This window comes from Papaver somniferum, chromosome 10 (assembly GCF_003573695.1).
Source record: "Papaver somniferum cultivar HN1 chromosome 10, ASM357369v1, whole genome shotgun sequence".
Taxonomy (NCBI): domain Eukaryota; kingdom Viridiplantae; phylum Streptophyta; class Magnoliopsida; order Ranunculales; family Papaveraceae; genus Papaver; species Papaver somniferum.
The window spans coordinates 151,776,183-151,792,998 of NC_039367.1; the positions used below are offsets into that span (position 1 = coordinate 151,776,183).

The 16,816-nt window shown below is 36.3% G+C and overlaps 2 long non-coding RNA genes across 5 annotated transcripts; both read left to right on the forward strand.

Annotated features, from left to right (window-relative positions):
* The first annotated feature begins 22 nt into the window (after nucleotides 1–22).
* On the forward strand, nucleotides 23–3,590 carry LOC113319328. 3 transcript variants are annotated; one of them, XR_003345367.1, is made up of 6 exons: nucleotides 23–462; nucleotides 572–706; nucleotides 1,589–1,707; nucleotides 1,839–1,905; nucleotides 2,326–2,508; nucleotides 3,334–3,489. It is a non-coding gene; the product is annotated as an uncharacterized LOC113319328 (long non-coding RNA). The 3 variants fall into 3 exon arrangements; XR_003345366.1 differs by having other exon boundaries at nucleotides 2,333–2,508; XR_003345365.1 differs by having other exon boundaries at nucleotides 1,839–2,508; nucleotides 3,334–3,590.
* An 8,657-nt stretch (nucleotides 3,591–12,247) lies between these two features.
* Nucleotides 12,248–15,924, forward strand: LOC113315239. 2 transcript variants are annotated; one of them, XR_003342874.1, is made up of 9 exons: nucleotides 12,248–12,657; nucleotides 12,970–13,018; nucleotides 13,104–13,248; nucleotides 13,342–13,545; nucleotides 13,865–14,136; nucleotides 14,818–14,910; nucleotides 15,007–15,124; nucleotides 15,221–15,397; nucleotides 15,481–15,924. It is a non-coding gene; the product is annotated as an uncharacterized LOC113315239 (long non-coding RNA). The 2 variants fall into 2 exon arrangements; XR_003342875.1 differs by lacking the exon at nucleotides 12,970–13,018 and having other exon boundaries at nucleotides 12,340–12,657.
* The last annotated feature ends 892 nt before the right edge of the window (nucleotides 15,925–16,816 follow it).

A 16,816-nucleotide genomic window follows, 5' to 3' on the forward strand; every position in this document is an offset into this window, starting at 1 on the left:
TCCCAGTTTTTCTAACCTAACCTACTTCGCTCCTTCCCTTCCCTTCTTCTCCCGTTCTTCCCCACTATCTTTGCTAACTCGATCTAGCCACCGGAGGCATAACTAACCACCTTCGCTATCACATCCTCCGGACACACTTCTTGAGCACCAAAAATTGGCGTTGAGGGTTTTTGATAGATGATGAGAATTAGGGGGTTTGTACAGGGAAATCAAAAATCAAATTAGGGAATTTTAGTCATCGATTTTAGCAATTGACCTTTGACTTAAGTTCTCTCGGGATTTAATTTTGGCTCTTCCTCTTCTTCCTTTTCACCTCCAACGTGAAGTTCATCCTTTTTCACAATCCTGAATATCGGTTTTGCATTTTTAATTCTTGTTTTGCTTGGTGAATTGCTACCTTATTTCAACCTACTTTTAGTTTTCAACTTACTCAAGAGAAGAGCGACAATGACTACGAACAAGGTGCTAATTTCTATCGAATTTTCAATCAATGTTTCAATTTTGCCCCATGCTTTGATTCTATTGTGATTTGTGGTTTTTGATTAACTTTTGTTTTGTGATATGCTTGTAGGTTGAAAGCGAAGTATATGAATACGGAAAGCAGAATACATCTGGGTCAGTGAGATCTACAATTGGAAATGTGGAGTGTCCTGAGTTAGCTGATGGGGGTGGTCCAGAAGATTCAGAAAATGTGATTTCTTACTAGGTATAAGTTTTCTAATTTTTTTAGTGAAATTCCGTGATTATGATTTGGGCTTTATCTTATTTTTTATGTTTTGGTTTGTTATCTAATCTCTCCGTTATTTTTCAATAGACCAGTTTCTTTTTTGAAAACATTAAAGTATTTAAGAGATCTACTTATTAAAAGTGGTCCTCTAGACACTTGTCAATAAAAGAAGTGAAGTGAAATGATCCCCATGACACTTGTCAACAAAAGAAATAAGTGAAATGGTCCACATAACACTTATCATTAAAAGAAGTTAAATGAAAAGTGGTCCCAGAAAATTAAAATAACATTTGACTTTTCCAATTAGGAAACTGGCCTATTTTTTTGAAATATTTATTTATAGAAACTGGTATTAAAAAGTAATGGATGGAGTAGATATATATTTCTATTTTTTATGAAGTCTTAGTTTTGAATATAAGTTCACTGTTATGATGGTTGTAGAATTTCAATTTTGTCATCTACGGGAGAAAATTTTTGATGGGAGCATTTTCTGATGGGGGTATGGGGGACACATAAGGTGCTGATATGTATCATTATTTTCACATATCATATTTCCAAAAATACCAAACATAAAATTTAAGCAATTAAGATACATAAGATTTTCTCCATCCACGGTGTGTTGATTGGCGGATCTATGAAATTCGAAATTCAGTGTTTTTAGCATGGAAGTGCTGAGCAGTAAAGTCAGATGACTCAGACCATAGTAGATGAGATATGAAACAACTCTTGGCTTGCAGCATGTTCAGAAGAGAGGAAAGCCACTTGATTAGCACTTTCACTTGAAATTAAAACATGTACTGAATGTGCTCACAGGTAAAACAGAATCATGTTTAACTTAATTCTATTTCTTCATCTTTGCAGGGTAATGTGCATCTCGGAGAAGCAGCAACAAGAAAAAAAAAAAAAAAACTCATCCAAGAGGTGTTAAGGAGTCACACACTTTCTGCAACCATTGTGGTGACACCATGGGCTTGGAGTGGGTAAGGATTTACATTACAGCACTCTCTATGATTTTCTTTCGTATAATTTTCCTGATGATTATAAGCATAGCTAGATTAAGTACCAACAGTGATAGTATATCTGAGCGAACTTTTTTATTTTGTATCTGCAGACCAACTACTTCAACTAAGCACACCAATTTTTCCATCAGTGTTTCAGTAAACTGTCTTTTAATTCTGGTAAATTGCTTGGACCTGTCTTGTTGTTTGCAGAGTGCTCTCCTAGTATGACAGCATTCTGCAAACCCTTTGCTAACAGCCCCCTCCGTTGTATTCTTAGATGCATAACTTTTCACTTGTTTGATCCCACTTACGCGCCCTGGGTCTCACCTGAGATCTGCAATACAAATGAAATTTATTTATGTGTATTGAGCCAATTCCATATTTTATATTTATCTGTATTTAGTTTTAGTTAAATTTTTTGATAAGTTTGTGATTTTCTGGATATGCAGTTTTCGTCTTCTACTGGGTATTTTTAGAAGTGAATAGTATAGACTAGTCTTCTTTATATGTTTTCAATACTCTAGGGCCTTAGAATTCCATAACTATTTTATGCCTTTAGTATTGGATAAACAGTCTGGAAAGACTATTCATTGAAAGTGTGCAGGGACAATGCAAGGACCCAAACTCATGCATAGAAGAAACGGAACTACTGTGATGTTAACAAGTTTCCATTAAAGCAATGAAACAAACTTTGTATTGAGTGGCTTTGGTTTCCATGGCTAGTAAGGGTATGGAACGAGAACTCTTAGGTCATTGGATTATAGATGTGGAATACATGAGGTAATTTTTTTTTCTTACTAAGTTTGATTATCCGTTTTTTATTCAATTGTACTGGCGGCGAAGATAATTTAGGAGTTAAAATAAAATGCTTGGTAGTGCGTGGTTACCTGCAAAAACTCCTGCATTTTATCCTTTAATGGCCTAAAGAAGGCTGATGTCATAGACGAGCATGTGCTTGGCTAACGAGGCCACCTACAAGTTCTGCAACTAAATATGTCCTCCTTTGATTTTCTGGCCATAGTTTATACTAGTCTTCCAAGCTTTATCCTATTATATTAGTCGTTTGATAAAAGGTTGTAATGAATGGATCCTGCAGAACTACTTGGAACGTCACATTTGAGCTTCACATTAGGATTTCAGCATATTGTTTGACTGCATTTCTTTATTGTCAATGAGGTTTTTGCAAGCCATTGTTTTCATGCCTGATTAATGTATTCGGATTCATTTGTGACTTCACTCGGTAGTTTGTTAATACGAACCCAAATTTAGGTGGGCAGCATATTACCTTACTGACAAGAGAGATACAACAGTTCAATCGGTGTATTGAAAATGTGAAAAATTCACTTGAGGTTTGTGATATTTTCATTTTTTTTATTAGATTCTTTTACTTTTTTATCAGCTCGAAAATCATCAGACAGTATGCATATAAGCCCAATGGTAATCCCTAACTTAAAACATGGGTATTAGCAATTTAGCATCCAATTGTTAAATGATGTTCACCTTGTTCTTATGACTCTATAAGCACTCCCATTTAATTAAAGATCTTGTCTTGTTGCTTTTGAAATATAAGTACGTAATGGTAATTATTTTGTATTCTTTTTGCAGAGGAAGTTCAAGTACTATGATGAAGAAACCCTGGAAGTATGAAGCTGGAAGTATGAAGAGAATGGATAAACCATGTTCAAGCGTTGGTGACTTAATGTTATTGGTGTCTTCGCCCAGATATGATGTCAATCATTTTTTTTAAAGTATGCGAAGTGTTTCCAGTTAACTAAATCAATTTAAACAATAAATAGTCTTTCAATTTCTAGTTCTGTAATACTTAACTAAATCAATTTAAACAATAAATACTCTTTCAATAATTGATGTCATTCTGATTAGTTATCTCACTCAGCGTATCGCCAAACAATTGTAATATGGGCTCATTATAAATGAGGGTGGATGATGACATTTTAACATGATATATGGCGACTGTTTTATTTTGGAAATTTCACCAACCATGACAGGTTCGTTAAAAAAATGTTACCTTTGTACAGTTTCGATGATAGTTCTATTAAAAAATGTTATGGTAACTTGTCAACAATGACAATATTGAGAAGAAATTGTTACTCTACAGAAACAGAGATTTTGATGACAGTTTTCTATAAAAAACTGATACCATAAGTCGTTAACAATGACCGTTTTAGGAAGAAACTGTTACCTTACAGTCACCATTCTGCAACAGTTTCTAATAGACCTTTCGTAACAGAGCCTTTGGTGACAGTCCAAATATTTTTGAAAACTGTCATATATGTATTTTGGTGACAGTTTTAAACTGTCATCTAAGCCCATTTTTGTACTAGTGTTTCCATCTGGGATAGTGACTGCCGAGTGCGAGATTGTATTGCACCCCAAATATCGTGCCTCGCGTGGTATTTCTACACGATGTACGGGTGGTCCTGCCACTGGTTGGATCGCTGGCTGCGCCATATACTCCTGAATGAATCTGTTGGGTGACTATGGAATTGATGGAATTCACAAAAGTCTATTCTATTTTTCGTACGTTCTGGCTGTTGCCCCCTATTCCATGGATAAGTGATTTTGTATTTTCCTTCAATCTTCTTGAAGATTTCAGATATGGAAGTATTCAACTTTGTGTATATTGGATCCACAAACTTCTCTTTCTTTCGATGGGCTTGGTCTCGACCTTTCCATCCTCCGCTTCGATGTTTATCGAAGTGGGTTGACCCGTTATTGGATCGTCCGGCTCCTCGGACTGGTGGTTGAGGGTCATGTGGGTCTACCACATTGGATCCGCTACTAGTTCCTTTTACCAATTTGTCATAGGTTCCGTCTTGGAGTTCTTCCAGGGCTATGTAGTCCTCCTGAATCTCCCTTAGCTTTCAGAAATTGGGTGGCATGGTTTCATACATACGAACGAATATAGGGTCCGTTTTTCTTAAACTATTTGTAAACCCTAAGATCGCGTATGTCTCAAGGACTCTCCCAATCTCGGCACATAATTTTCTCCAGCGAGCACCAGGCACTAGTAAAAAAATGATGTTCGGTAACAGTTAAAAACTGTTATTGTATTATTTCTGTAACAGTTTTAGTTTTTTCTGCGGTGTTACTAAAGCCCCTGTTACGGAAAGTTTACAAAACCTGTTACAGAATGACTATGGAAAAATGACTCATAAATTTTAAAATTGTCACTGTTAGTAGTTTTTGGTAACAATTTATTCAATATGTGTTACTGAATAATTGCCGCGGTAACTGTTTTTCATAAAATTTTTGCTATTGTTTGAGTAACTGTAACAGTTTTTATGAAAACTGTCATAAAAAACATCATAAAGGTAAAAATTTATAGTGAAACTACCACCACCTCCAACACCAGTACCGCTGCAACCATCACCACCATGCCCGCCACCATCGGGCCACCATTCCACAACCATGAGTTGGGCTTCTTGATCTTGAAATATAAATTTTATAAAATTACTCTTCACAGGATTCGACCTTGAGACCTATTACACCTGACTATAACTCTTGAACCACTATTCCATGCTTTATTTTTGGTTAATGTTATCCATATAAAATATTTATCCTCATTAAACAATAAACTATCGACCTCCACCACAACCTTCGTTACCACCACCTTCGTTGTCACCGCCCACCTACAAAACATTATATTGTGGGATTTCTATATATCATACTACTTGTTTATTATTTTTATTAGATTTGAGTTTCTATTAAACCTGAGATAACCATCCATGAACGATGGCTAGATCTACTGCACAAAATTGAATCAACAAAATTGAAACCTATTACACTTGTGTCAGTCTAGAGGTAGGTAATCCTTTTGAAATGGATTCCAGATAACTTAGTTATGTAGATAAATAGTAACAGTTGTTTTATAGAAATGTCATGATAAGATCAACTATAGTGACATATTAAATCTGTTACAATAACATTGGTATATGGTAACGGTTGGTATAGAAAATGTTACGATAATTTCAACTACGGGTGACATATTAAATGTGTTACAGTATCATGGGTATATAGTAACAGTTTGTCTAAATAAATGTCACGATAATGTCAAATATGGTAACATATTAAATCTGTTACAGTATCATGGGTATATAGTAACACTTATTATAAAAACTGTTACAATATACAACCTAGAAAACATTATGTAACAGTTCTTATAAAAGCTATTACCATTATTTAACAACTTAATATTAGTAACAGGTAATTTACGAACTGTTACCTTATGAAAGCTTGAACTGTTACTAAATGTTACTTTTCTACTAGTGAGGTATCTGAGGGGCTCGTTTGGTCCTCGGGCTAGTTGAAAATAACATATCAATTTCCGGCTTGACTCGGCTATTATGTATATACGCCTCGAGAAACAATTCTGATAAATGGTCAAAGGATTTGACAGACTCCTTGGGTAGGTTGTTGAACCACATCAGGGCTTCGTCTTTTAGAATTGTCGGGAAAAATCTACACATTATTACGTCCTAATGGTTCCATTGAGTTAACGTCATTTTATAGGATCTGAGATATTCTATGGCATCTCCAGTCCCATTGAAGGGAGTCACAAATGTAGGGAGTGAACATTTCCTTGGAAATGACTTGGACAATAGACTCCTTGATAGTGGAGATTGCCCTGCTTCTTGAACGACTTCCACCAGTTTTTTGCCTTCTTGCCTTCCTGTTGCTTCTTTGCACATGGCCTCCAGGTGGCAAATTCGGGCTTGTAATTGATCATTTATCTATCGCCTTTCGACCTTCTTTTTTCTCCCTTCTTCCCTTTAGGGTGGGAACGAGGTTTCGGGGTGGCGATATCTGGATCGCCTAGGGTTGGTGACCACGAGATTCTCAGGGACATTCTGACTCCTGGGTTCGTCCTCCTTCCTTCGTTCTCGTCTATGCTTTGGGTCAACATCATACGAAACTTCCGAGGGATATTCGTCCTCGTTTATGATGTTTCTATTCCCCTTAGGGAATTGCTCCTCCATTTCCTCGTTCGAGGTATTCGGGACATTGACTTGCTTGTCATCCTGCAAGTTCTCAAGAGGATTTTCGTCTTCGGGAATCCCTTCGTGAGACGCCTTTTATTTTGGTTTTCGTTTTAACCTATGGCTCCTCCGTTCTAGCTCCTTGTTTTGCCTTTCTAGTTTAGCCATTCTTTCATCCTGGGCATTTTGTTCCCTCAGGATGGTGGCAATAGTCATCGTGGTGTCTCCGAAATCAGAAGGATTTTCCTTCTGTAACCCTCGGATTGGTATTTGCCTTGGCAAATCATTCAACCCTCCTGGTTGAGTTAGATGAATGTCATCTTGACCTTCGAAGGGGTTTCCTTCTTGGTCAGAGCTAGAGTTATCAGTTTGACCTTCTCTATATTGCTCATGGGGTTGTCCTTTGATAAGCACGAAAGTGCGACACATTTTAACCCATAAATACATTAGCTTGGACTCATTATTTCTCTAATAAATTCGTTTTAATTGTTTTCGGAAGAATAAGCTCTTGTGGAGAATCGTCTCGAAAAAATGTTTTTTGCACCCGGAGGAAACGTGTTTTTCGGATTCTCAATGTTGGATAAGGGGCACCTCAATTACTAAGGAACACCTCAATTTATAAGGGGCACTTTCTTTACTATTTGCACCCCATGACGGCAAGTGCTAAAGGGACATCCGTACAGGATTAGGGGGAGGACATCTTCTTCTCAAATTCAAAATCAGAAAATGACGGGAAAAATGGTGGCAGAATTAGGGTTCGGATTTTAAAGGTCTTCCAGTGAGATTCAATGGCTGAAATTGATTGGGAAGTTCTGTTTCAGCATAACAGAGATGGTATGGTCTTTAGAATCGATTAGATTTGGCTGTATGATCAAGTTTGAGTGAAACAAGGGGTTACGGGTTTTGCTTGAAAACCCGAGAGTTGCTGGTTTTGATTTTGGAGATTTCTGGAGTGATTCAATCACTCCAGTGGATTGGTATGGGACTGTTTTGCTTATACATAGCTGGTATAGTCGTCTGGTTCATCTAAGCTAGGATACATCGTTGGGAATTGCAGCACACAGGGAGAATAGATTACACGGGCTTGTCTGTGATTTCACATGGCTGCAGTGAAGATAACTCAATATCTGGTGCGTTGTCAGCGTGTATGGAACCTGTTTGAATGATCGTTTCTCACAGTTAACTCGTGCAGGAGAATAAAAAGGAAAGGAAAGTGGACTGAAGGAAAACAGAGTAAGATATCTTCGATATTCTGTTGCGATATTTTTGGAACTAGCGCGTGGCTGAAAAGAGTTTAACTCATCCAAGAGTCATGTAACAAACGTGTTTGGATCGTGTACACCACCAGAAGACTTGGAAAGAGAATTAAAGGGGAAGTTATTCCCGTGAGAGACCGAGGAGAATAAAAAAAGAATAATGGAGTATATGTGGTAATTAACTCGAAGATTTGATGTTGTTGTGGGTTTAAATAGGAGATACATGACTCAGAGAAGGCATCGAGAGTTGGGGAAAAGAACAGATGGTTTGCAGAGCAGCAGAGAAGAAGAAAAAGAATAACATTTGACGCCTACTGACTGTCGCAGAGAATTGTCGTTTATAAACAATACTCGTAACAGTCAGTTTGGCACACTTGTTTTGAATTTGAAACATCTCTTGTAACGGTGACTTCTGTAACGGCAATACAACATTACAGTTTCATTGTAATATTAGTTTTCTGTAATAAAAACACTATTTGAGCAATGAATTATCTTTTTGAGTGTGTTTTTATCATGAGAAGCTAAACCCCAACACTAGCTCGACGGAGGAAGCCGAACTTCACACATGGGTGAATTTGTATTATTTTCTATATGACTTTTGCACTTGTTTTGAATTGATTTATGATTCGAATTAATTAGTTATTATTTTATTAGATGGGTCATGCTTGCTTAAATGTTTGATGTCCCATACTTACGATTTATAACTAATGTTTTGAGGATTTACTTTGGAAAAACAAGAGTCGATGTTTTATTTATTTACTGAGCAATAATTGTTGAGAATAAATAATTGATCCCTATGATATGAATGCGGTAGAATCCTAGTCCCAGTAACTCTCTCTTTTAATACTTTATTAAACCTTTAAATGTAATCTTTACAAGTCTTAGAGTTCGAATCTTAACTACTACAACCACAATCAAAAAAATCTTATCATCCATGTCGTCTAGACCTTCAGGTGGGGCTCCACCAGTATCACCAGGGTTCGTTCGAGTGGATCGTCTCGTCATCATGGCCTTCCCTGCAACATATGAAATTATTTTTAATTTTTCTTTTCTACCAGTAAGGGGGGGACCCTAAGTTTGCAGGTCACTTGCATTTACTAAGCCGTAGTTCAGATTGAACATTTCTTGTACAGAAAGACTTTTATCATAAAATTTTGAAAGACATGTGAAAATGTCAAAATATTCTCCCTTTCCATAGAGTAAAGTGGTGGGACAAGGGTATCATTCTTCTCTCTTCTTGGGAGAAATACCCCTCTCTACACGTCACCTTATCGTACTTCGGGGAGATGAGATCATGATGACCTCGGAGTATCTTTCATTTATGGAAAATATCTCTATGTCTTTTGAACTCTTGGTTTTCGGCAAGTGTTTAGCTTGAAAACTTATTATTTACTCATTAAGCTCTCCCTTTAACTTAGATTTGAGTTTCTAAGAAGAAGATCTAGGGTTATTTTGAGTTTTTCTTTTTAAAATCAAGTAAAGTTTGTCTTTTCAACTTGCATAAGGTGATGTTTTCACTTATGAAGCTTACTGACTACAAATATTTCCCAACTCTTTCATGGAGGAGATCGCTTGAGTGGTGTTTTGAAGTGCTTGTGACTTTTTTTTCCCTCTGATATTCAACTCTCTTGAGTATCTTTAGGAATATATAAGAAATCTTAAAAAATGAAAAATTTTAATGAAACAAAGAGAAAAGAGTGTATATCTGCTGATTTCGAGGGTCATCAGAACTTCACTGATCTTTGTAGATCGTGTATGAGTCTGAGATCTACTCGTGAATCTTAATAGAACTTCACACAGTGGTATGAAATCCACCTTTTCTTAAAGAAATCATGAAAACAATATAGATTTGTTTTAGGGAGGTAGATTATATATTCATACCTCCCCGTTTCTAGCACCAAAATTTAGTAGCATCTTTTCTGATGACTACACCCAAGAAGATATAAAGGCTAAAAAACTGCTAACAAGCTAGATTCATTCTCAAACAAGAAGTAAATAACAAGAAAGTAAAGATTGACACAAGTATGTAACGTGGTTCGGCCATGAAGACCTACGTCCACGGGAAGAAGATGTATTCTTTATTATGATTACAGGTCTTACCCTTGAAGGAGTTACAAATATCTCTTATATTTCTCACTCCCTATATATCTATATATTCCTCAGGAATTCTCTGTAGAAAGACCATCCGGGATTACATAAGTTGTCCATCTCCTGTTACATGGACTGGTATTTATACATAAATAAGACTCGTGAAGGTGTGGCCTCGCCGAGTACACGAAGTTTGTCGTCTTCTTCCTAGAGACTTCGGGCGATCTTCTATACTATCCCTCATGATGGTATGCTGGGTTCCTCTCCGAGACATCTCTCCTTGTGCACCATCGTGCGTCCCTTCCGAGTTACTTCGTGTTGTATCATCTTCGGGCTATAGTATAGGTCGTCTGAACTCTCTAGGGTGTTATAGACTCGCTTGCGCCTCTTCTGATCCTTCACTAAATGCGGTCCTCCTTTTTAGACTTGACCGTCTGAGCAGATTAGACCACTCCTTACACGCGTCATTCATGTAACGTTGTAACAGGCGTCTTAAACCACTTTATGTGGTATGATTTGGTGCTTCTCTCTTATCGTCTTATCATGAGATCATCTCTTGAGATGATGACACGTGGTGATCGGGTACTTTACCCTCACAGGATGTGTGTGGATTTCTCTGGGTTATTATTTCCACTTGGAGGAAAACCCTAACCCTACCGAGACATGGCAATTTTAAGAGAACAAAACACTCTGCCTCGGTGCTACCTGGGCTTGGTCCTGTTGCAGCCCTACGCTATCATCGGTCCGAGCTCCAAAACCTGATCCATGGCCAGGATACCGAAATAATGCGTTGCTTGTAACTATACCCTGCCAGCCGTTCAAAAAAGTCTCAGTTAGCTCAAAATTATATAGTGTATGATTAATGTTTATTTTTCTAAGAATTCATTCCAAATTACCATAGGATAAGGATATACGAGTATTTCTTCTTTTTACTGTTGTCTTTGACACAATTGCTATGCAGCGATGCAGGCAAAAGCCAAAAGCTCCTCCATCCACGGTCATGAATAATGAATCCCCATCAAGCATGTATTTTCGATGACAATATCGTTGGCATCTTATTTCATAACACTCGCTTCTTGCCTATTGATAACATATAAAAGGTTATTAGCTCTTGGAATCGCAAGACCTCTTGAAGAAATAAAGATGCGCAAGGTAGAAATGAGAATAGAAACGACATAATTATAGGGTAATAAAGATATACAATGAGCGACAAGATAGGGTTAATATGTCAGCAACCAGAAACAAATTTGACCAACATTGTGGTGTTGGAGTAAATTGATATTTGATAAGGTGAAACAAGAAACATCGTCGTTTATCTTCATAAAAAATATTATCTTAATACGATAAAAGATTCTCGGAAAATAATATGGCTATGGTGTTAGTTAACAGACTTTAAAATCATAAGAATATATGGGTCCACATCAACAACGGTATTTCCATATTCTTGTGTGACAATATTCAAGATGTTAATAATATGAAGGAAACGATGAGCAGCCACTGCAAATTAGATCCATGTATTAGACACACACAAGTATTTAAGTATAAGCGTTTAGATGTAAGCTTAGAAGTCCACCAATTTTTAAGAAACTTGGTATGCATGCTAATTTTAAGCTGAATCCCCTCTGGTACTTTTTTAAAAATATAAATAAATTTTTATTCTTTTTCTTTTTAAGTAATAAATTATATCGAAGTTGTACGATAATAGGTAGAATTCACGTAGAACGTAGAACATGGTTACTGCATTCAATGAATTGTTCAATAACGAATAATCTTGGATAGTCTTTTTATCGTTAACTGTTTATGTTACTCGAGTAATCTGTAAAATGTTCGTAGTGGGCACCAGATGAAAGACCAATTCCTCCCAACGAATCTAACAATTAAATCTTACTATATCCAAAGCCAAGCCAACTATGTTCATTATTTTTTCTGCAAACATTACAATTCATTCAAAATTGACACGGAGGTACAAACTTCTTCTTTTATTGTGTTTTTGGGCCAAAGTTCCTCTCACGGTCATGAATTATGAACCCACGTCGAACATGTATATATGATGACAAATCCAATTTATTATTATCTAATTTGATATCATGACTTTTTGCGAGCCTATGACATGTATAAAAAGCAAATTCTTGGGTGCTATACTCATTGCAAGACCTCCCAAGAAATCAAGCGTACAAACACAAGGTTTGGCTAAGTTTGCCAGTGTTAGTGGTGATCAGTATTGGTCCTCACAAACATAAATCAATGGTTGTTGTTCTCTTTGCCACATCCTACAACTCGCAAGGGTGGCGTTCATACCAATCTTATGAATGAAAATTCAGGGATACATCCAACTGCACATCCCATCTTCTCTCACAGCATCGTTCTCGCCGCTTTGAAAAAAAAGGCGATCCATCGTTTATTTTTCTAGCCTTTCATTGAAACATGGAACATGCAGATTTCCTTTTAGGATGTATTTTGTTCATAACAGCCGTTGATTTATCCAATACCCCATACCTGTTGGGGAAGTTTTTCCTGATTTTGGTCTTTTATTTCTTTACCAGGGAAGATGAATAAGTGCTCTGTGATAAACAACAATCAGATTACAGGTATGATTTTGTTAGTCAATGAAGAGATCAATTTTTCTTTCAATTTTTTGTCAGTTATTTGTATAAAATTTTAAGAAATTATTATTTTTAGTTGCTTCTATGATTCCCTGAAGATGGTATTTTTAATTCTATGTGAATTTTTTCATGTTCAAAATCCGTTTTAGAACTAGGAATTGGTTTTTGGGTTTACTACATGATGATCTCAATTTTGATGTTCTTATTTTTTTTATATGTTTCAAAATCCGTTTTAGACCTAATTGCTATGTGCCATGCCAATTTATACCTGAATTGTTTCATTATTGTGCGTTTCAGGTTATTTACATTTAAATCTGCCGTTACAAGCCTCCTAATTTTAAACGGAGTAATTGATCGGTTCATTTGGCCTTCCATCTTCCTTTGTGTTTTTATTTTTTTTTTGCTTTTAATACCCATTCATGTTTTGACAGACGTTTTATTTTCTGCCCATTAATTGTCCTGGCATTGAAAGAATGTAAATCGGCGGCCTACATAAGTCACCAGATTTTCATTTGCAAATCATGCTCAAACACCACATCTTCCCTCTTTTGAAATTCTCCGCTGCCGTGATTTCAGGTGTGCAAATTTTGCAGAGCCAGTTTCAATATGAGTTCTTTTTTTCGCCTCATGTTTTATTCAGTTACTAACCTTATTTGTGCCGTTTTGTAGGTTTACATAATGTCTACTACAGTGCTTCCCACCTCCGCCTCTGCCGTACAGACTCCGGGAATCCTAACATTGGAAGACTTTCAGCAAAAAAATGGAATCGGGCCATTGATGACCCGAGTTCGCGTTGTTCGGATGTGGCATGAATCGGACTTCATGAGAACAAATGATGTTACCAGCCTTGATTTGCTCCCGCTGGATGACACCGTAAGTAGTACAGTGAATATGATTCCAGATCATTTTCATACATATGAGCACTACATAGTATATTATATCATGAACAACACTACATAGTATATTCTACCCTAGGGAAATTGGTTAACAGAAAAACTTAGTCTTGCAATATAATTTTTTTTGGACCTAAAAATGCTTTCAATTATGTATGAAGCTGTGGTTAGTTATAACATTACTATGTGTAGATTAGACAGTATTGTAAGCATATGCAGCTTCAACGATAAATCCCTTCTATATTTTTTGTGGGTATTTTAATAACTAATGATAATATTATTACCTGATCGTATCTCAGGGTGACCTGCTACATGCAATTGTTAAGAACAAATTCATCTGGAAATTTGAACCCCTGCTAGAAGAGGGGATGCTGTTGTGTCTTAACAAGAAAGCTTATTATGTTGGAATATATTATCTGGCAACCGTTGAGGAACAACCTCCAATGAATCGAACAACAACAGTAGCATGACTACCATCCAAAGGGACCAAGCAATCCATTCTACATATGAACAAATACACAGGATGTCAATTGCTATGCTATGTAGGAAGAAAATGAAATCCGAAATTGAGGTATGAACTAATCGACTAATCTATTTACCGGTTGAGAAGACCATAACTGTTGAGAAACCACGTGTGGTATTTTCAACTTGATTAACGAAAAATTGTTGTATTTATATTGTTGCTATAATGTGATATATTTTCTATGTAAGAATACTCCGGTTGATCATTACCCAGTATGAGTACGGCTAATTTCCAACGTCCTTTTCCTTTCCAGATTTTGTGGTGATGTGTTACATGAGTTAGTCCAGGTGTAACTCCATATTTTTCATAAGGAATATCAGAATGACCATCATCATTTAGTTCTATGGCGAGGCTTTCCACCTGTTTGAGTTAATTTATTGGTCACAAGTACACAGAAGCCACTATAGTCAATAGAAATAGTTAAAAATGGTTTGAGAACGGAACCTCCCTTGACCAGTAGGTTTTAAACATCATTAATTAATCAAGACACACAATCATACTAAGCATACTGCCTACCAAAATCAGTGAGCGGACACCTTACACATGCGATGCAACAGTGGTAGGGTGCATGCCAATACGCGAGAGCAATGGGATGTTTTCGATCATTTTTTAGCTTTAGAAAATTTAAAAATCTATTAATATCATTGTTTGCAATATATGATATTTACAATCAGGCGAAACATTGACTATACTGGTGCAAATAACTCAATTCGCTGATGATTGGTGCAGCATGTACTGTCTGGAATGCGGCCAGGAATTTGAGGAAAGAAGGCACAAGAAGATGTGTCCAGAGTGCTTGAAATACATGAACTCAACCCCAGTGTAATATTAATATTATTATACGTTTTGTATTAAAAAAAATGAACATTACATAATATCGACATAAAGAGATTGTTATACTAATCAACACTTGGACAGACTACATTTGACAATGATGGTTACTGATGGGACGGAATCGGCAATATTCTAAGCAAAAGGAACTGCAGCGGAAAAACTGCTGGGACATTCGGCTGATTACTTGGTGCGAATGAAACAGGTATAGCTATTTAAATTCATAAATGGCATAAAATTTACGGTGAAAAATGACATAAACTGGTAAGAGAACTGATGACGGCCTTCTAATTTGGAACAGAAGCACGGAGTTCAGCATGTGTTCAAAGTTCTGTACGAGGTCCTGCATCGCCAGATTGTATTCCAGGTGCAGATAGGAACAGAAGGAGGTAATAGGGACAAGAATTTTGAAGTTACGAAAGCATTCATCAAGAGAAACTGCTGGGCACAATTATATGTTGAAGATTTAATGGAAGAGGTTAGCATATACACTACCTCCTCCATAACGTAATGGGTATAGGTTTCAAACATGCGTTCTAATGAGTGTTATAAAAATTACAGGAACAACATACCACGCTGGAGAGTTTGTATCATCCGTTTGATGCCAAAAAATACTATTTGGATGCAATAAAATCATATTCTCAACCTATTTGGAGGATTGGCAACATGACAATAACAGATGAGTCGGCTGAAATGAAAGGTTTAACAGATATAATGGGGAAATGTGCTATCAAAGAGGAGTACGGGGAGACTTCTACGGAGGTTATCGATTAGTTGAGTTCAATGAGAAGGGAGCTGCTGACAAATAAAACAATACTAGGAATCGTCAATCATGTTTCTTTATGTTTTTGCATTTTTTTTTGTTGTGGTTCCCTTTCTGCATTTAGTACGTATGTTTCTGTTACTGCATTCTGTTGAGGTGTAGCTCCCTTTTCTACATGTTAATCTTAGTACCTTTTATTTGTTTGACAGACGCAGTTAAATTTTAGAAGATTCACTGTGTAACCGTGCTGATATGATATGATAAGATTTATTTTGTTCTCAATCAAATTTTGAAGATACATGGGATTAAACAACTAATACCTATTAATAAGGCATATATGTCATACTTAATTGAGACTATTTTAACTTTTATGGGGAATGTGAATATGAGCAATGTTTGTAAATGTGATTGATTTGGACACAACGAGGAACTGATGGGGACAATAATTGGTTGAAGATTTGATGGGAAGGGTTCACGTATATACTGCACCTTCGGAAAGGAAATACAGGGACAAAAACGGGTTTTTTATATTAAAACATAAATATCATTTTCACGAAAAAATAAGATGAAATTTCAGCAAATCTTTATTTTTATTAAATTTAAAAAAATGGGAAAAATAAAATAAGGAAATTCCATGTGAATTCTATTAACCCAATGTGGATCAACATATATAAGGGCTAATAACATATTTAAAATACAAACCCCATACAATTTTGGGACCAATACAGACGGTGTTGGCGTCGAAAGGAGTTATAAGTTTTCGGGACACAATATTCAAAATTAACCAACACCGAGGCCCGCGCCGTTACTGCACGGGTAAAGATCTAGAAGGGATAAATCTACGGCCGAGATTTATCTACGGTCGTTGTTTTTTCAACTAACCATTATAAATACTTTGTTAATTAGTGTCCTATTAATTGCTCATGATGAATAATTAATTAATTTTTCATGATAAATGAATCTAATAAATACATATTTTTAGTAATAAATAAGTTTATTAAAAACTATATATATATATTGATCGGTAAAGAATTTGGTGCTGGCGAGTTTCAAACTCAGGTAACTGGTATCACCACCCAATGAATTTACCATTGTACTACAGTGACCCCGGTAAAAATTATATTAGTAATTTTT